The 22,097-nt window shown below is 41.4% G+C and overlaps 1 long non-coding RNA gene across 1 annotated transcript; it reads right to left on the bottom strand.

Moving 5' to 3' along the window:
- Positions 1-15,953: 15,953 nt before the first annotated feature.
- On the bottom strand, positions 15,954-21,195 carry LOC131195238 (uncharacterized). Its single transcript, XR_009154384.1, has 3 exons — positions 21,096-21,195; positions 19,281-19,378; positions 15,954-16,338 (listed from the first exon to the last, which is right to left on the bottom strand). It is a non-coding gene; the product is annotated as an uncharacterized LOC131195238 (long non-coding RNA).
- Between the last annotated feature and the right edge of the window lie 902 nt (positions 21,196-22,097).

Below are 22,097 nucleotides of genomic sequence, written 5' to 3' on the forward strand. Positions count from 1 at the left end.
TTGTTTTGTTTTATTTTATTTATTATTTTATTATTGTATTCTATTGTATTCTATTGTATTCTATTCTATTATTTTATTTTATTTTATTTTAAATACAAGCTGAACAGTAAAGGAATGGTTAGATTGGATTAAATTCACATATCACTGGCCATAACCACAGTTTGGTTAACCACCCTGTTGTGCAAATTTAGCATAAAGAAACAGCATTTAGTTTAAAAGAGTTTGGGTGTTTAAATTGCACTCCTGTCCATTCTTCCTGCACAAAGAATCTTATGATTCACTTCTTTAACCCAATGCTCTGGAAAATTGGGATCGTTAAAATGACAAGCGAGCAGGTCATAGAAGAAACGGAGATCAAGAAAAGGATAAGAATTTTGCTGATGAAATGATCTTAATTTCAGTCAAGGTTTCCAGATGTCTGACCAAAAAAAAAAAAACATGCCCTCCTTTTTCTCTTCAGAAAAGACAAGTTGCCTTGCAGGCAACGTCTTAAAATCAAACATTGTCCAGGCTTTTGAGTATCTTGCAGCTTGTTATTGGACAAAATCATATTGACTATATACTCAGACAGGTAAAAATAAAGATGCTCCATTCAGTCAGCAAAAAACAATCCCTTGTGGTGACTACAGTTCAAATTGCAAACTCCTTGCTAAATTATAATTAAAATAAATCAATAGAATCATCAGCCCCATAAAATATAATTTCAGCAATATTCCATCTTATTATGCAATAGAGAAAAGAATTAGCTTCAATGGATTAGGTTTGTTAAAAAGAATGCCTGAAGAATTTGGGATTGACGTTTGTGGCATCCTTGAAGATTAAAGCAAATAAAATACCCAAAATGTAAAACAGAAATAAGGCAAAATAACTCTGTTGATATGTTGAAAATATCTAATAAAAGGCAGACTGCAAAAGAAACAGACAGAATTTTGCCTCAGTAAATCTTTTCAGGGAAGAACAAGAAGAAACAATGAGTTCTATAAATAATGCAAAGAACAAGCAAATGAATACTAAGAAGAAAATTAGAAAAATATCTAGAAATACATTTGGGCAAAGATGAGTATGACAAAAGGGAAAGAAGGCAAAGACTTACTGGAGAAAAAAAACTTGGTGCAAATATATGGAATAACTATGCATAAATAATCTCCCAATCACTGATTCATACAAGATTTGGTCACTGAATTACAGCCAAAAACTCTGCAAAGATAATCAAAAGGGTCCCATAAAATATTACCAATAACAAAGCTGCAGGTATGGAATAATTTTACCAGCTATACTTTTATAATCCTACAAGAGGGGTGATATGCAGAAAAAATAATTGCTACCAACCTGCCTTCCATTGAGGACCTGTATACTGCACGAATCAAGAAGAGGGCCATGAAAATATTTGTAGATCACTCGCATCCTGGGCATAAACTGTTTCAACTCCTACCCTCAAAACGACGCTATAGAGCACTGCACACCAGAACAACTAGACACAAGAACAGTTTTTTCCCCGAAGGCCATCACTCTGCTAAACAAATAATTCCATCAACACTGTCAGACTATTTACTGAATCTGCACTACTATTAATCGTTTCATAGTTCCCATCACCAATCTCTTTCCACTTATGACTGTATGACTATAACTTGTTGCTGGCAATCCTTATGATTTATATTGATATATTGACCATCAATTGTGTTGTAAATGTTGTACCTTGATGAAGGTATCTTTTCTTTTATGTACACTGAGAGCATATGCACCAAGACAAATTCCTTGTGTGTCCAATCACACTTAGCCAATAAAATTCTATTCTATTCTATTCTATTCTATTCTATTCTATTCTATTCTATTCTATTCTATTCTATATAGTTAAAAGTACTACTCATGGTTTGTAAGCAGGTATAGAAAGCAGAGCAGTGGCCAAGGGGTGGTAAAAGATCAGTTTATACGGCAGTGCTAAATAATGTTCATAGTACCACGATTACATCATCTGCTAGTTATCTAATGTTTTTGCAATCCCAATTTCAATAATGCATGGAATGAGAACTGCCAGATGTACAAGCTGGATTCAAAACAGACAGAGGGACCTGAGATCATATTGTTTACATATGGTGCCTAGAAAAGAAAAGGGAGTTCCAAAAAGCTGTCTAATTTGCTTTATGGATTATATTAAGGTTTTTGGTTATGTAGACCATAGTAGATTGTAGGTAGTATTTAAAAACATAAATATTCCAGTCGTACTTCTTAAGAATTAGTATCATGACCAGAAAGCCAAAATTAGAATGATATACAGGTAGTCCTCAATTTACAACGGTTCATTTACTGACCATTTGAAGTTACAATGGCACTGAAAAAAGTGACTTATGACCGTTTTTCCCACTTACGACCATTTTTTTTTAATCTGGATTTATATCCCGCCCTTCTCCGAAGACTCAGGGCGGCTTACATTGTGTAAGGCAATAGTCTCATCCTATTTGTATATTTATATACAAAGTCAACTTATTGGCCACCCCCCCAACAATCTGGGTCCTCATTTTACCTACCTTATAAAGGATGGAAGGCTGAGTCAACCTTGGGCCTGGTGGGACTCGAGCCTGCAGTAATTGTAATTGCAGGCAGCTGTGTGTTAATAACAGGCTTCTTACAGCCTGAGCCACTTCCCAACTCTTCCATTGCAGAATCTCCATTGTCACACGATGAAAATTCAAACACTTTGTAACTGACTCCTATTATTTATGTAGGTTGCAGTGCCCCAGAGTCATGTGATCACCTTTCGCAACCTTCTGTCTAGCAAAGTCAATGGGGAAGCCAAATTCACTTAACTGTGTTACTTACTTAGAACTGCAATCACTCACTTAACAACAGTGGCAAGAATGGTCATAAAATGGGGCAAAACTCACTTAACAATGTCTTGAAACAAAGAAACATCTCCACTTGGAAGAAAGACTGGGACATTTCTACAAAAAAAGTGCAGAGACATCACAATGACTGTAAAAATTTATATTGTCGAGACCACTGTTTTTGTGTTTCCGATATGGGCTGTGAAAGCTAGAACATCAGAGAAGCTTAAGGAAGAAAAGTTGAATTATAATGAATATATCATGAGGAAGAAAATATTATTCAGTACTAAATGAAGTAAAACCAGACTGCTCACTAGAGGCACAGATAATAAAAGGGAAGTTTAACTATTTAAATATCTATTAATAATATTTAAATACCTGAAAACCATCACGGATCCGCTGTTAGACCCCTTGCAATTTGCATACCGAGCAAATAGATCAACAGGTGATGCTGTTAATATGGCTCTGCACTACATCCTACAACATCTTGAGTCTCCAAAGACCTATGCAAGGGTCCTTTTTGTAGACTTTAGTTCAGCATTCAATACCATCATTCCAGACATTCTTCTAACTAAGCTAAACCAGCTACAGGTACCGGAACAGACTTGTAAGTGGATCACAAGTTTCCTAACAAACAGGAAGCAGCAGGTGAAGCTAAGCAAGATCACATCAAATACCTGTACAATTAGCACAGGGCCCCCCCAAGGCTGTGTGCTCTCCCCACTTCTCTTCTCTCTGTACACCAATGACTGCATCTCCAATGATCCATCTGTTAAGCTACTGAAGTTCGCAGATGACACAACAGTGATTGGTCTCATTTGAGACAATGACGAATCCACATATAGGCGAGAGGTCGAACGACTAGCCTTGTGGTGCAACCAAAACAATCTGGAACTGAACACACTCAAAACCGTAGAAATGGTGGTAGACTTTAGGAGAAACCCTTCCATACTTCCACCTCTCACAATACTTGACAACACAGTATCAACAGTAGAAACCTTCAAATTTCTAGGTTCTATCGTATCGCAAGATCTCAAATGGACAGCTAACATCAAAAACATCATTAAAAAAGGACAACAAAGACTGTTCTTTCTGCGCCAACTCAGTAAGCTCAAACTGCCCAAGGAGCTGCTGATCCAGTTCTACAGAGGAATTATTGAGTCTGTCATTTGCACCTCTATAACTGTCTGGTTCGGTTCTGCAACCCAACAAGAAAAACACAGACTTCAGAGGATAATTAGAACTGCAGAAAAAATAATTGCTACCAACCTGCCTTCCATTGAGGACCTGTATACTGCACGAATCAAGAAGAGGGCCGTGAAAATATTTGCAGATCCCTCGCATCCTGGACATAAACTGTTTCAACTCCTACCCTCAAAACGACGCTATAGAGCACTGCACACCAGAACAACTAGACACAAGAACAGTTTTTTCCTGAAGGCCATCACTCTGCTAAACAAATAATTCCCTCAACACTGTCAGACTATTTACTGAATCTGCACTACTATTAATCGTCTCATAGTTCCCATCACCAATCTCTTTCCACTTATGACTGTATGACTATAACTTGTTGCTGGCAATCCTTATGATTTATATTGATATATTGACCATCAATTGTGTTGTAACTGTTGTACCTTGATGAACGTATCTTTTCTTTTATGTACACTGAGGGCATATGCACCAAGACAAATTCCTTGTGTGTCCAATCACACTTGGCCAATAAAAATTCTATTCTATTCTAAATAAAAAATTCTAAAGTTTAAATATAAAATGAATATGAGAAGACATTGATTGCTGGAACAGATAACCAATTGCAAACAAGGCTGACAAAAGCCAATGTGGCTAGATACGATCATTGATGGCAGAAGCATAATCATCTGAAAATTTGGAGAATTCAGTGACAGGATAATCCTAGTGAAATTACATCTGTCAGGTGATGGAGAATCAAGAACAGACACTAGAGATCTACTAGCACAGAGGTCTCCAACCTTAGCAACTTTAAGACTTGTGGACTTCAACTCCCAGAATTCTTCAGCCAGCTTTGCTGGCTGAGGAATTCTGGGAGTTGAAGTCCACAAGTCTTATAGTTGCCAAGGTTGGAGACCTCTGTGCTAGCAGATCTCTATCTGCTTATGCCCATAGCTATTTACAATTATGGCTGCAGTTTTACTTCCTATTCCGTTAATGGACGTACAAATAGTCCTCGGTTTATGACCACAATTAACCCTAAAATTTATGTTGCTAAGCGAGAGTGTTGTTAAATGAGTTTTGCCCCATTTTACAACCTTTCTTGCCACAGGTGTTAAGTGAATCACTGCAGTTGTTAAATTAGTAACACGGTTGTTAAGTGAATCTGGCTTCCCTATTGACCCCAGGACATTGCAACTGTCATAAGTATGAACCAGTGGCCAAGCATCTGAAGTTTGATCATGTGACCATGGCAACGCTGCAACTTTTGTAAATGTGAAAAACCATAAGTGGCCATAAGTCACTATTCAGTGCCTTTGTAGAATAGAATAGAATAGAATAGAATAGAATAGAATAGAATAGAATAGAATAGAATAGAATAGAATAGAATAGAATAGAATAGAATTTTTTGTTGGCCAAGTGTAATTGGACACACAAGGAATTTGTCTTGGTGCATATGCTCTCAGTGTAGATAAAAGAAAAGATAATGTTAATCAACAGTTCTAAGGTACAACACTTAATGGTAGTCATAGGGTACAAATAAGCAATCATTAAACAATATCAATATAAATCGTAAGGATAGAAGCAACAAAGTTACAGTCATACAGTCATAAGTGGAGGAGATGGGTGATGGGAACGATGAGAAGATTAATAGTAGTGCAGATTTAGTAATAGTTTGACAGTGTTGGGGGAATTATTTGTTTAGTAGAGTGATGGCGTTCGGGGAAAAACTGATCTTGTGTCTAGTTGTTCTGGTATGCAGTCCTCTGTAGCGTCGTTTTGAGGGTAGGAGTTGAAACAATTTATGTTGTGGGAGGGGTCTGTAAATATTTTCACAGCCCTCTTTTTGACTCATGCAGTATACAGGTCCTCAATGGAAGGCAAGTTGATAGCAATTTTTTCAATTTTTCTGCTGTTCTAATTATCCTCTGAAGTCTGTGTCTGTAACTTCAAAGGGTCACTAAATGAATGGTTATAAGTCAAGGACTACTTGTAGTCAGCAAATTAAACTATAACTAATAGAACTATTATTGACTGAGTATACATAGTTCCTTATGACTGCTTAGGACAATGAGCCATAAACAATCCTGTCATATTCTCAAACTATATATTCTTCTTTACTAGTTTAGGCATTAAGAAAAATTGACCTGAAAGCGCAGAGATTTATGAACACCTGCATTGATGTGGTCATGTCTACTATTTTAGACTTAAATATTGCATAAATGCCAAAACCTGTTTTTCGGGGGAGGGGGAAGAGCTAGGAAAATATATATATATGCAGCTGCAATCACACATTGCTCCCAGAAGCACGAAGCTGAAGCCTGAAGATGACGAATGAGACTTCGTCGAAACGTCGCCAAGACACTTCCAATTTTACGTGGGAGAAAACCCGAATAACCAAAGACCTACATACAAACACCTGTGAAAACCTCAGAAAACAAATATATATATTCCCTGGTCCAACACCTTAAAGCCACAGGACACGATATTGACTTTAAAAAGACCAGAACTATCGCCAAAACTGAACACTTTAACAACAGAATAATCAGAGAAGCCATCGAGATAGAAAAACGCCCACACAGCATGAACAAACGAGATGATACCTCCCGCCTACCAGCCATTTGGAAACCTGCCCTTATTGACAAACGAGTCCCTAACACGAGGAATGACACCAGACCCACACTCACGAGGTCCACACAGGATGTCACCACCACACATCCACCCAGAAAGCAGACCCAAACCCACACTGATCAGGAAGCACGACCAAGGACCAGAAGCCAGACGGAAGCTGCAACATTAGCCATTTCAAACCCCTCCAATCCATACATACAGCAGACAGACACCCACTATGAAGATGTAGCACGACCACAAACACGAAGCCAAACAAGAGCAATGCAGCTCACCAGCTCAAATCCCCCTGCAACTCAGACTAATCTGAGCACAACCAAACCCCCACCCAAACAGGACACACCCCCAGCCAATCAGAGCACAAAAAACCCTCCATCCAATCAGAGCACAGCCAAGCTCCCACCCAATCAGTTCAAACCCCCACTAGCAGTTAAAAAGGAAGAAACAGCTGCAATCACACATTGCTCCCAGAAGCACGAAGCTGAAGCCTGAAGATGACGAATGAGACTTCGTCGAAACGTCGCCAAGACACTTCTAATTTCACACGGGAGAAAACCTGAACAACCAAAGACCTACATATATATATATATATATATATATATATATATATATATATATATATATATATATATATATATATATATATCTGAATCTTAATGTTCTTAAATTCTTACAAAAAGCATTTTATGTTTATCTGCAAAACTCAAGAAAACCCAGTGCAAATTGTGCATGCTGCTGCCTACATTGTTGTTAATACTGACTTTGAAGACTTTCATTTGTTAAAAAAAACTGCAACATCATTCCTGCTTTGGATAGTCACAGGGTACATGTCAGCCTTATACGCAAGACCCGGAGATGTGATACCTCATCTGTCCACTAGATGGAGAAATTTTATTATTCCTATGTGGAATCTCTACCTGTTATAAATATTCTGATAGTGTTTTGTTATTACTATATTATGCTGAATGTAAATGGAAATTGTATATATTTAGGAAATCACATTTGCATGGTAAAAGAGTAGTATAAACTAAGCAATTATAAATATCAGCTATTCCCACAATCTCAGTCAGCTTTTTCCAGAAGTGGTTGTGGATGTCAGGCTCCAAAAACCAACTAAGACACACAAAAATTCTTCTAAGCCACGGGTGTCAAACTTGCCATGTCATATTGCCGTCACGTGACATATCGTGACCTTTTTCCCCTTCACAGAGCTGGGGTCGGCATGGCCTGCACATGATGCATCCAGGCCACCCCTGTTCTAAGCAGATTCCTTTATTGTTCCTCGCCATAGACAGAAATATTGCCAAACTAAAGCAAACTACTTACACCATTAAACATATACTCTGAGAATTCCTAGGGAGGAGCTGTTCTGGCTGTCTTCCTCCCACTCAGACTAAACTTCTCTGGCTTTTGTTCCTCTGGAATGTACTCCCCCCCTCCAGACTACATTCCTCCACAGTGGAAACTGCTTTGTCTCATATATTGTCTCATTCATAAAACAGAATAATGGAGCTGAAAGATTGTGTTCAATCTTACTGCTAATGCAGGAAATCCTTTACAACCCATCAAGCATTCCCTTCATATTTTCAAATAGCAATAGCAATTATATACCATCCCATGGTGCTTTAGAGCACTCTCTGAGCAGTTTACAATGTCAGTATATTGCCACACACACACACAAAATCTGGCTCCTCATTTTACTGACCTCAGAAGGATGGAAGGCTGAGTCAATCTTGTGCTCCATCAGGATCAAACTCCAGGTTGTGGGCAGAGTTTGCCTGCAATACTACATTCTAACCACTGCATTCCTTCAAATGAAGGAGAATCAACCAGTTTCCATACAACAAGCAGTTTGTATCACTGGAAAATCATAGGTAAGCTCTACATGAAATCTATTTTGCATTTTTTTTTAAAAATTGCACTAATTGAGACAACTCATTCCTGGAGTGACAAGGAGGAAAAACCAAATTGCTCCATCATTGTAACAAACCCTCATACATTTAAACTATTATTTGACTTGCAATGATCCCTTTTCCAACATAAACATCTACATACTTCAATTCCGGAAAAATGGGAAAGGGACCATTTAAATACCCTGAAATGGAACCTAAATTGTCGAAATGTATTGAAGGCTGAAAGCAAATGGATTTTTTTAATATTACCTAATGGATTACTGTCATCTCTAGATAGGATATATGTCAGAGGAGAGAGTGAGCCCAGCCAACTTATGGCTAAGTGAGATGTGTGAACGCAGGCAATTAGGTTAAGTAAACTATAACTCTGTTAAGCACAAGTGATTGTGTTGTAGAAATGCTGCAGAGAGACAGGTAAGAATCTGTTTGAAAGAGGGAGTTAGTTGTTTTCTGGAATACCATAGTTTTCCTGTGTCTTTATACTTCTATTATTTTCTACTTAAATCTGCAAAAAACCCAAAAACAAACAAAGTCTCCAGAGATTTCTTTGTCCTTCTAACTGCAGCATGCAGGAACTTTGTAACAAATTATGAATCTGTTTAACTATGAAACCATTTTTCCTTCCTGGAAGGTTTATGTGAAAAACTAAGCTTCCCTTGTTACATTTAGAAGCTAAGAATTACTCTTTTGGGATGTAGCCCACTTCTTACTCGGGTGCTCTTGTAATATTAGCCCTGTGAATACACACATTTCTACTGTTCAGAAAAATCCAATTATCTAAGCAAAATGATTCAGGAAACTCCGTATCTCTTATTTCCTTTTGCAAACACCAGACAAGAGCTGGTATTCTTGATCTCATCTCTTATGAAATCAGGAGAGGTAAAAAATATCTGGTCTCTAAGTTCAGCATTTGCTACCCTCTTGCTCTAGACAACTATTTTGTTTTGTTTATTATTTTATTTTTATTTCATTATATTTATTTTATTATTTTTATTTATTTTATTTTATTATTAATTTTAAATTGTTTGTCACCCATCTCACCTAGAGGCATTGCAGTGTATCTGTTAAGCGGCCAATAGGTTGGGCAGAAGCTCTACATCCACTGTAGGAGTGCTTAATATGGATCTGTTGAGGAGATTCCCCTCCCTCAACCTTCCTTTCTGCAAATTGGAAGGAAAAGAGTTTCGAAGATCAATCCATCTCTCTTCATACTGCTGCATTTAGAGTACGGCCATGCAGGCAACAAGCTCAGTGTTCATCTACGATGCCAGCAGATCTTAAAGTCCAAATCCACTCCTAACTGTAGCTGCCAGGGATGAAACCCTATCTGCACACAGAACAGCTGATTATGATCTTCCCTTGGATTTAAGCATGTTTGTTTTGCCTTGTCCTCAAGACTAATATAACTATTCACAGAAGGCAGCATTATACATAACTGTGGTTTTAAAAAAAAAGATCAGAAATGCTTCATCGCATATTGTAATTCCCATTATCCTCTGTGTCAGAGCAACATATCTGAAAGACACCAGATTTAGAAGCTATGGTTAACTAAAGTCTTTTAAGGCTCTGGTTTCTCTTTTGAGTCTTTCAACGTATCAGCAAAAACAGCTGCTTCATCCTTTCTTAGATCGGAAATGCCTTTTTTTGTTTTGTTAGCAGCACCCAGACCAACACCCAACATTAAATCCAGACTATTGATTTCATTGAGATAAAGGATACTTAATACTGCAATACTGCAGTGTAAGACTCGCTAAATCTGTGAGCTTTACATCTATGAAAAAGAGCATAAAATTACCGTATTTTTCAGAGTTTAAAACGCACTTCCCCCCCACCAAAAAAAAAGAGGGTGAAAATTTGGTTGCATCTTATACACCAAATGTAGCCCTGCCCACCTGCCAGCCCCCACCTGCCGGCCGTTTCGGCCTCTACACACTGTTTTAGACCTGCTCCAGGCTGCGGGGATCGCCACAGCACATCGTCACCAATTACTGCCTCCATGCATCGCGTTTTTGGCCTCCGCACATCCCATTTTTGGTCTCTATGCATTGCGTTTTCAGGCGGTTCCAAACTGTGGAGATTGGCGTTTTCAGGCTGCAGGGATCGGTGGCAGTGGCAATTCCCGCTGCTTGGAACCACCCAAAAATGCAATGCACAGAAGCCAAAAGCAGGCCATGTGGAGTCCAAAAACACGACGCATGAAGGCAGCGATTGGCAGCGATGTGCTGTGACAATCCTGCAGCCTGGAATGGACCTAAAATGGAGCGTTTGGAGGCCAAAAACGCCAGGCACAGCAGTGGAGATGGTCTGTGGCAATCTGCAGCCTGGAATAGCTGATTGGGAGTATTCTGGGAGGCCAATCCACCCGCCAATCAGCTGCTTATGCTTATAGAATAGAATTTTTTTATTGGCCAAGTGTGATTGGACACACAAGGAATTTGTCTTGGTGCATATGCTCTCAGTGTACATAAAAGAAAAGATACGTTCATCAAGCTACAACATTTACAACACAATTGATGGTCAATATATCAATATAAATCATAACGATTGCCAGCAACAAGTTATAGTCATACAGTCATAAGTGGAAAGAGATTGGTGATGGGAATTATGAGACGATTAATAGTAGTGCAGATTCAGTAAATAGTCTGACAGTGTTGAGGGAATTATTTGTTTAGCAGAGTGATGGCCTTGGGGAAAAAACTGTTCTTGTGTCTAGTTGTTCTGGTGTGCAGTGCTCTATAGCGTCGTTTTGAGGGTAGGAATTGAAACAGTTTATGTCCAGGATGCGAGGGATCTGCAAATATTTTCAGACTGCAATAATGTGCTGAAGCTGACCAGGCTGTTTGCTGCAAGGATGCTAGCCAGATGAATACTGATGGATGCTGTCAGGCAGAGGCAGCATTTTTTTTTCCTCCAAAAACTAATGTGGTATACTGAATGTCAGTTTTAGATGGTTTTCATAGACTTCTCCAGCTAGAGATCAGCCTGGTAGCACCTGCATGAGTACTTATGCCTCATAATAAAATATGTTTTTCTTAGAAGATGCTACCAGACTCTTTCTGATTTTTGACTGTCATAGACGAACCCAAATTTCCTTCTACTAAGTCTACAATGAGATTCCCCAGTTAGGCGTCTTGCCAAGGCTATAATGGATCGTAACTCCCAACTAACCGCATTGAAGGTAGATACAGTCCCATCCAGAGGCCATTAGGCCCCAGATAGAATTCCAATCTGAAGCGTGCCTATTCAGAATGAAATCCCACTAAGTTCAATAGGCCACATAAATGGATATCAGTCTGAACTGCAATCTAAATGATAAAAGAGTTTTTGTCAAAATGGCAGCGCACCTTCTACCTCTTACGTGCATAAGCAAAACATCACAAACCCCCCCTACAGAAGGAACAAAGTTTGCATTGCAACACAATGATGCTTGCTTTATCATTTTCCCCCTCCCTTCTCCGGATGCCCATGGTGGTTGTATCGCTGAACTCTGAAATAAATATTTTGTGACCTGCCAGCAAGGAAACTGATAGCGCTGGGGTCTTATCGCCTTCTTATATTTGAACACCACAGCCATATGCTCAAGTGGCATAGAGAAAGGTGTAAAATAAATGTTGTTCTGGGCATCGATTTCAAGCAATTCTCTGTTTCCTTTCTTCAAAATTCGGGGGAGGAGGGGAATAACACAGGGAGACGTTCACTTGTTTCCATATTCTTGCTTTTTAAGCCATGAGACGGTATTGTCAGAACCGAAAATGTTACGGGATGACGAGACAGAGCGATCCTGTGTGCTTCCCCCCCACCCCCATTGCAGCTTGTTTCCAAGGCTAAACCGGTTGCCTAGGAAACCACAGTAGGTGGAATTTGATTCAATATGTGGCCAGACCGAGCGTCAGGGATCTGTGGGCAGCCTTTCAATGAAGGAGGGAGACAGTCTCTGAAGAATTAAGGAAGGCATAAAATTGAAGGGAAGCAAAAAAAAAAAATTTAAAACGCAAATTCAGGGTAATTTCTTTTCTAGCATGGAGTGTAAAGTTGTGCATAAAAATAACTGCGTATGTTCAAAATGTAGCAGAGACTGGGATCAAGCAAGATGCCTTGGCGAGAACAATAGGACCCTGCTATTTATTCAGTATAATGGCTCCTCTTAACCACTGTTAACTATGAAATGTGTTCCATTTCTCACACTCCCCTCCTAGAGATGGGGGAGGGGAAGTCCGCTTTTCTTTTTTTAGGGCACAGACACGTACAGTCAGAAAAACTAGCACTTCCTTTCAGACTCACCACTATTATTTGGAGACATCTTCTTTGTCCAGAGGGCCCATTATCTTCTTAATGTCTGCTAATAAAATTCATGGAAGCAACCCACTTCCATTTTTAGATGTGATGTGAAACTGATACGGTATTTGCGTGCGTGTCAGGTTTTGGGATAGATGGATATATATCGCACACATAACCAAGGAATTAATTATTCAGTTATAGCCTTGGCCACCATCCAGTGGATGAATGGAGCATCAAATCATTCATATCCGTGCTGGTTTGAGTACCTGGTTTTGACATGCTGTAGTTCTTTCTGACTGCTGCATCACTTGGTTAAATAGCATGGATCGTCTTACTCTTCTGGGATCTGAGGATGTTAATAAAACATTGTGGCTCTCTTGGCTCCCTGTCTATCTTAATTTATTCATGCTAGTTTGATGGAGCAGTAATGCCAACCTTGAAGCGGACCAATCCAACCCACAAAGCAGCTCTTTTTGGATCCAAATTTCTATTCATCAAATAGTGGCCTTGACAGGTTTGAAGTGAGGGGAAATCTGCTTGAATGCCGTAGTCCAGGGCTATCAAACTCGAGGCCTGTGGGCCAGATGTGGCCTGCAGGGTGCTTAAATCTGGCCCACATGGCCGGCCTGAAAATAGCAAAGGACTGGCCCATGGTGCCTCTGCATGCAGCCCCCCCCCCAAGCCCCATATTGGCTGGCAAGGGTGCTGCAGGAGGCATCCATCCCATCCCACTCTACCTCCCCAAGCCGGCCTGCGGAGAACTACAATGCTGATCCGGCCTTCAAAGAAATCCAGTTTGACACCCACTGCGGTAGTCTCTCTACAACTGCAGATTCATTGGAGGAGGCCAACTACAGGTAGTCCTCAACTTATGCCCACAATTGGGCCCAAAATTTATGGCGCTAAGCGAGACATTTGTGAAGTGAGCTTTGCCCCCATTTTATAACTTTTCTTGCCACAGTTGTTAAGTGAATCACTTAAGTTAGTCACGCACGGTTGTTAAGTGAATCTGGCTTCCCCGTTGACTTTGGCTTGTCAGAAAGTTGCAAAAGGTGAACGTACGATCCCAGGGACACTGCAATGGTCATAAATGTGAGTCAGTTGCCAACTGTCTGAATTTTGATCACGTGACTATGGGGATGCTACAACGGTCGTGTGAAAGAATGGTTATAAGTCACTTTTTTTAGTGAAGTTGTAACTTTGAACAGTCACTAAGTGAACTGTTGTAAGTTGAGGACTGCCTGTTCATCTGACTTGCACCATGCACCATGATATAGGTGTGTTGGAAATCAGTCAGCCAGACTTCCCAGTTTATTTAAATGGAGGGTATTTGTTGTGTCTCGCCCAATCTCACCACAGCCGGGGCCTTCTTATCTGCTTCCGAACACGGAGGAATGTTCTAGTATGCCTCCCGGCCCCAGCCCTGGCTCCATGCCCAGACAGGCTGAAGAGGAGGAAATATCTCCAGCCCCCAGCTCTGGCTCCATGCCCAGGCAAACGGAGCAACTAGACCCCTCCCCCTCCTCCACAGCATGTGAGCCTGAGGAAGGTCAATTACCAACAGCTGCCGATTGGAGTGACCCTCGCGTCAGAAGACTTGATAGGCGGAGGCAACAGAAGGAAGGGAGGGGCAGGCCTGGATAAGTGCTGAGTCATGGAGCCACACCCCATGGCCTATATAAAGGATCTGCTTTCTGGCATTCTCTGAGTCAGGCAAAGTCTAAACATATCTTGCTGAAGTCACTTTCTGATCTCCTGCCTGCCCTGAGGATTTTGCTAGGACTTTGGCAGAGCTGCAGAGGCACACCTGATCCGGATTTCCCTGACCCGGCTGTCAGCAGAGGAGTGGGACACGACAGGTATTTGTCCCCAAGAACTTATGGCACTTTTTTCCAGGACCAAGGTAGGAAAGGTTTCTTTCGATCAGCTTTCATTCCAGTAATGTTATACTGGATTGTAGCTAATATCTGATTTGATTTTCAAGACTATGCTATAACTCCTTCATATATTATAATTAGAGGAAGGATGCCAGGAAAAAGGCAGGGGATCACAATCAAGTCTCAAGTAAGTTTCCCCTCAGATCTGAATACAGTAATCAATTTTTGGCAAACTGAGCTGGCTAAAAACAAAACAAAATAAAACAAAAAAACCCAAGGCTTTTAAAGAGGATTACTCAGTGTTGGAAGGAGGATAAAGGATTCCAGGAAAATGCTATTGTGAGATCTAGGGATTTGTTGCCTAATAAAAATGGATCTAAAACATAATCACCTACAGGTAGCTCTCAACATATGGTCATAATGGAATCTACCCATTTAAGTCATAAGATGTGACAGGTGTAAAACGGGTCAACCACATGACGCAACTGATTTTATGAGCTTTTTTTTTTTTGCAGCTTTCACAAAACAAATGCAGTTGTTGGTAAAGCAAACCTATGGAAACCACTTGGAAACCATTTCTGGACTTTGTTCTTGAGGTAGAAAAATATGAAACTTTGATTTTGGGTTTTACTGATTTAGATAGATCTCTTGTTATAGAAATTGCTAGTTTATACTATTGTATAAAAGTAAAAAGTTGAGGTTTGATGTTAACATCTTATTCTCTCCAAAGGGAGTCTGAAGTGAATGCCTTTTCTTTCTTTTTCCCTTCTTTTCTACACTTTTCTCTTCCCTCCTCTATTTTTCCTATTATTTGCTTTTGTATTTTTGTATTTCATGTTATAAACTAATAAAAAGGCAACTGTTCTGTCACAACTGTTTTGCTGAAAATCTAAAGTTGCAGTTTTGTGCAAAACCATCATAAAATGTGGTAACATGACTGCAGTACACTGCAAATGGGCTTCAATGCAGTCATGTTGCCAAGTCCCCCAACTTCGGTCACATGACTATAGAAGGGGCCCAGCTGTTGTAACTTTGGAAATGGGTTGTAAGTAGTCCCAAGGTGGGTTCGACGTAAGTTCCAATGGTCACCAAGCAATCTGTTATGACCCAGGCCCAAGTAGGTAGTAATAAACTTAGTCCATGGAAAAACAAACTTTATTCGAACAGCTGGGAATTATTTCATTCCCAGCGTCATTCAACTCAAAGTAAAACAAATGCCTCCCAACATAAATTCCTCAGTTATCTCACAAACCTTAGTCCAATTAGGCAAACTGCCAAAGGCCCTTCCTGGCAAACGTCCAGAAGCCACAAAAACGAAGCAGAAGACGAAGCAGAAGACGCAGCTACAACGTTGTTTTCCAGCAAAGCTCAAATGCAGTGCTGGTCTGTTTTAAGCCTTATGGGAGGGGCCAATCATCTCTTGGCCCTACTCCCGAGTTGTCCTCTCTGCTTGAGCTGCTCTTACCTTCTGGCAGCTCTTCTCATGCTTGCATTAGGAACAGGCTCCTTCTGTTCCTCTGCCTCACTACCATCAGTCTCTGGAGGCTCTGGAGTCCGCACCTCACTTCCCGATGGCCCTGGCCTCACCTCAGCCTCATCACTATCCGACTCCGTTGCCAGCTCCGTAGGCTGCTGACAGACCACAACACAACCAATCATAAATCAAGGAATACCTGTAGCTGGCAGCCTGAAGAATTGAGAATTCAAAATTTTTAATTAAAGGTGTAAGGATTGATGACTGAACTGTTAAATAAGATCTGGAACATGAACTAAAATGATGAAACTCAATTTCATTTGCAAAATCAGTTATGCTGTCTTCCCTGGGATTAACATCTAAGAAAATGAGCACAGAACTACAGGTTTATATACCCATTTTTATGCCAATGTTAAGTTTAGTGTTGTCTGAATGGACACATTTTCAGCCGTAAGGGCCCAATCAGCTACCAGATCATGGACCAGTCATGTTATAGATCAGGGGTGTCAAACTCACAGCCCGCATGTGTCACATGCTGGCTACACCCACATTGGTTTTAGCAAAGGGGGAAAAAGTTGCAATACATCATGTGACAACGCAAGTTTGACACCGCTGTTATAGATGCACATAATTTTCTAAAATATTTTTAGATACCCCAGGACATTTATTCCCAGAAAGTCTTGATTTACCTGCAACACTCATATATCTCATTCTCCTTCCTAGCATTTTTCCTCCAAGTGCAGCGGTTGCTTTTTCAGATCAATCAAATGTTGATCCATTAGTTGCAACAGGGAATGACCAATTGGTTTGTATCATGAGACAACCTCCCTCCTTCTTTAGGCTGAGAGTGAGTGACTGGCCCAAAGTCATCCAGTCGGCTTTCATGCCTAAGTCAGGACTAGAACACAAGGTTTCCTGGTTCTAGCCTGATGCCTTAACCCCTAGAACGAACTGACTCTCTTGCTTTATTCATAAATACTTCAATTTACTAAGTCTATTTTCCACATAAGGTAAAGGTCAGTGGTGGGTTTCAAAATTTTTTGCTACCGGTTTGGTGGGCATGGCTGGGGGCACCATGTGACTGAGTGGGTGTGGCCAACTTGACATCATTCACCCCACGTCCAGTCATATGACCCACCTAGCCACGCCCACAGGAAAAGGTAGGATTTTTTTTTTAATTTCCACCTATCTACCCTCGCCCTCCCTTTACCAGTCGCCCCCATTTCCCCTCCTTTAGCGGCACTGGCCCTAGCCCTGCTTCCTCCCCCACCACCACATTTTTGTTCCGGCTGCTTACCTTCCAAGGCGATTGGTCCATAGTCCAGAAGGCAAGCTGACCGAAGTTTTCAGCGGCCCCTAGCCAGCCCCTACTGCTGGAAAGCGGCTGGCAAAGAAGCCTCTTTGAGAGCTGCTTTGCAGCTGCGGCAGCTGGCTGCAGGCCACCGAAAAGTACCTGAAAAAGCTCACTGCCGTCACAAAAAAACCTGCTGCTGTCTTCATGTTCTTCACGCATGCGCATCCCATTAGACTTGCGAGGCAATGGGATGCATATGTGCGAAGAACATGATGGCGACGAACATGGCAGGGGTGAGTGAGCGGCAACTGGGGGACCAGTTTGGGGGCATTACCAGCCAGCCATCACTACCGGTTTGGCGACCTTGGCCAAATTTCCACCAACGGTTCACGCAAACCAGTGCAAACTGGCTGAATACCACCTCTGGTAAAGGTAAAGGTTCCCCTCGCACATATGTGCTAATCATTCCCGACTCTAGGGGGCAGTGCTCATCTCTATTTCAAAGCCGAAAAGCCAGTGCTGTCTGAAGATGTCTCCGTGGTCATGTGGCCGGCATGACTAAATGCCAAAGGCGCACAAAACACTGTTACCTTCCCACCAAAGTTGGTCCCTATTGTTCTACTTGCATTTTTATGTGCTTTAGAACTGCTAAATTGGCAGAAGCTGGGACAAGTAATGGGAGCTCACCCCATTACATGACACTAGGGATTCAAACCGTTGAACTGCCGACCTTTCGATTGACAAGAATAGAATAGAATAGAATAGAATAGAATAGAATAGAATAGAATAGAATAGAATAGAATAGAATAGAATAGAATAGAATAGAATAGATTTTTTTATTGGCCAAGTGTGATTGGATACACAAGGAATATGCTCTCAGCTTACATAAAAGAAAAGATACATTCATCAAGAATCATAAGGTACAACACTTAATGATAGTCATAGGGTACAAATAAGCAATCAGCATCTTAGCCACTGAGTCCCTCATTTTCCACATAGGTATAGAATATTCATAGCAGTATATGTGATTAAACAACATATTCCAATTAACATGCTTCTTTGTAGCGCACTTTCCTGAGTTTCATACATTGTACCAGACTATAATGTAATTTGTTTCCTTTTAGCTAAATTATGATAAGTGAGTACAAGCCAGTTTTCTCTAGGGATTAAGGCATCAGAAAATCAGGAGACCGTGACTTCTAGGCATGACTTGGGCACGAAGCCAGCTGGGTGACCTTGGGCCAGTCATCTCTCTCAGTCTAAGGTAGGAGGCAATGGCAAACCACTTCCAGAATCTTGCCAAGAACACTGCAGGGACTTGCCCATGCTGGAGTCAAGGCTGATATGAAGCCCCCACCCTCCTTTTAAAAAAATAAATAAGTGAGAGGGTTAATTTGGTGCCGTGATTAAGGTACCATGTTAAAAAAAATGAGAGATTTCTAGTCCTGCCAGTTTGTGACCTTGGGCCAGACACTCATTCTCACTCCTAGAAAGCCTGCATTGGCAATCCACTTCTGAAACCTCGCCAAAAAAACTGTCGGAATTTGTTGCCAGGAAAACTGCAAGCAGTTGTCAGGAATCAAGACTGACTCAAAGACATTTTTTTTAAAAAAAAACTGTGAACTCAGCATTGTGACTTCTTAACAATACAGCTTGTTGTTATGCATGAAATTAGTGTTATGTATGAACAGGCTATAGTTAAAATGTGGATTAATATTGTGTGAATTTAGCAGGTTTCAAAACAGTAGGAAATACATTGAAAGTGAATAGTATATACATGGTATCTATATTTATATTCACACATACATATATAGAGAGATGTATCTGCTTGTTCTTTGGGGAAGTTTCTTCAAAAGAAGACAGACATAGCACACACTATCTTATCCCACATTTTTCCCACAGTGCTGAAATGAAAAAATAAGAATATTCAGTTTCTGAATTCCCACACCCAAAATAACATCCGTCATGTGATTATGAATCTACAGATCCTGTGATTGTCAGAATAAAATAATAATCTCCAATTGTTAATACTATCGTTTTAAAGCAGTACATAGGGGTCATATTCCTTGCAGGATTGCTCATCCCCAGAGGCTTGTGACCATCTTACCAGATCTGAAAGAGAGTGGACATGTCCCAGATCACTTTGGTGAAGTCGTCTCTCTTATGGGAGTCTCAAAAGCAGCCCCCCCCTTTTTTTTTAATCATGGTGCTTTGTGAAACATTTTTCCTTTCCCAAGATATGGCTGGTCCTGACTGCTTCCCTACAGGAAGACCAGGAGCCAGGATGCTGATGGAGCAGGCATGGTTGTGTTTGCTCTACAGGAGTGACTTGTTTTTCTATTGTAATAAATATTGACAATTGTATTTGTGGGTTGTTGGTTTTTTTTGCCATCCAGAGTTCTGTTGGGCAGGAATGGGTGGCTTTATCTATTTGCTTAATAGATGAACAATACATCATTTTTTGTGCACAAAATGTAACAGTATAATGCATAGGTTATGCAGTATATAATGAATTACATACATACATATACATATACATATACATATACATATACATATACATATACATATACATATACATATACATATATATATATATATATATATACATACATACATACATACATACATACATATACATATAGATATAAAATTCCAATATTTTTTAAAAAAACTGGAGGAATAGATTCTGCCTTAAGGCTTGAACCAATGCAAATGTGACTGCTTCAGCTATGAGATCCTCTTTGACTCACTTCCTGAGCAGTGGTAATACAAAAAGGCTACTCCGTGGCTTAGGATCACTCGGTTGACAGGGGGTGCGAGATATGTTTCCTTCCAAGTTACATCTACTAACAGCAGGAATTGGCAGAAACAACCGGCAGCACAGAAAACTCCACCCCACCCCCAGCGCTATTCCGTTTCTCATCGCAGCTGTTGGATCTGCTGAAGGACAACCGACTGTTTCCAGCACTCCCACCACCGTCCTTAAAACGTGGGAAGCTAACGGAGATACTCAGCCCAGATCCCACGCTACAAAGAAGCGGATCTAGGAAAAGCGATGCTGTTGGCACCCTGCTTTTGTGCAATTTGACAAAGAGTTGCCTAATCCGACGAATTAAACCAACTGCATTTAAAAAAAAAAAATAGGAAGGGTAATAATACTCTGAAACATTCTGGAAACCGGAGAGTTAATACTTCGGCTTTACGGCTTTGACACGGTTTTCCGTTCTTTACAAAATCCCAGTCCGCGTGAGAAAAGCCTCCCGCAGCCTCTCTCTCCTCGTTTTCCATCCGTCTGTCTCTCCCACTCTCCCTCCCTCCTCTATTATCTCCCAATCACTTCGGATCGCATCGCCATCAAAATCTTCCTCCCGGGTCGCTCCCGTTGACAACTTCAACGAAGAAACGCCAGTTGCCCGATGACTACGCCTAACTACCGCATTGCCACCTCGACGAGACCCGCCGTGCCAAAAAATAAAAAAATAAAAATATGCAAGGCCGATCCGTTTGAAAACTCGGAAAAGCTGCCCGGCTGGCTTTTCAATACCGAGAGACCCGGTGCTGCAATTCGGGGAGGGATCGGGAGAGGAAGATGGGGGTGAGAACATTAACGAAAGCTACCAGTTGTCTACAAAGCTGGGAACCAGAGTTGGGTTTCTTTCCTCTCCCACAGGAGCCGCTTAAAAGCTCGGCTCCCGGGAGGACTCGATCCGCAAACAGATGGCGTAGTAGTAGCTTCTCGAAAGGGCGCGGGGCTGGTGTGTGTGTGTGTGTGTGTGTGTGTGTGAGCGCGTGGGAAACAGGAGACGCTGCAGCGCGGGGACACGCCCCTGCTCTCGACCACCTTTTGCAGCGTGGCTGCTGCTGCTGCAGAAGGGGGCGGGCGAGCCTCCTGAAGGAACAAAAGAGTTGGGGGGACCAGAGTCGGAGGGCGCGGTGTAAAGCGCGCTCTGATGGATGCTCGGAGCCCAAAAAGCCCAGACGTTGCAGTTTTTTCGTCTCCTCCTCCTCCTCCCTAGCGCCTTACTTAGCATCCTCTCTCTTCCCCCCCCCCACCCAGGAGAAGAAACCAAGAACAAAGCGCTGCTTCAGCCTTTAAAAAAAGTTGGGGCGCTCCCCACCCATCCTGGCTCCTTCTGCCGGCTAAACCCTAAAAGAGACCGGTGTGGGGGGGGGGGAGTGAAAGGCAGCAGGAGGCGCGAACCAGAGCAAGAGATTCCTTTCGGCCCCTTCTCTGATCCGAGCCGCATTTTCTCTGCCGGGGGGAGGGCGGGGGGGGGGTTCAAATCGGCAGAGGAAGGCAAAACGCACCGAAGAATTTATGCTCGGGGGGGGGAGGGAGAGAGACTGTGATGATCGCCCCCCCCCCGCGAGCTTAGAACGGGTCTCTGGTTGCTTTGGGGGCTCGAACATCATTTCCGCCTCTTGCTGTCGAGAAAAGCCCTCGAAAGCAAGTTCGATACCGGCTGGTCCCTTATTTCTGTACTACGCACTACTACTACTACTATATTACTACGACTAGCACAATATTGGAGAGCTTTTTTTTGCTGTCGATCTCTCGGCTGTGGCACGGAAGAAGAGAATCAGTTGGACGGATCGCGAGACACACACACACACGATTAA

Source organism: Ahaetulla prasina, chromosome 3 (genome assembly GCF_028640845.1).
Source record: "Ahaetulla prasina isolate Xishuangbanna chromosome 3, ASM2864084v1, whole genome shotgun sequence".
In the NCBI taxonomy this organism is placed as follows: Eukaryota; Metazoa; Chordata; class Lepidosauria; order Squamata; family Colubridae; genus Ahaetulla; species Ahaetulla prasina.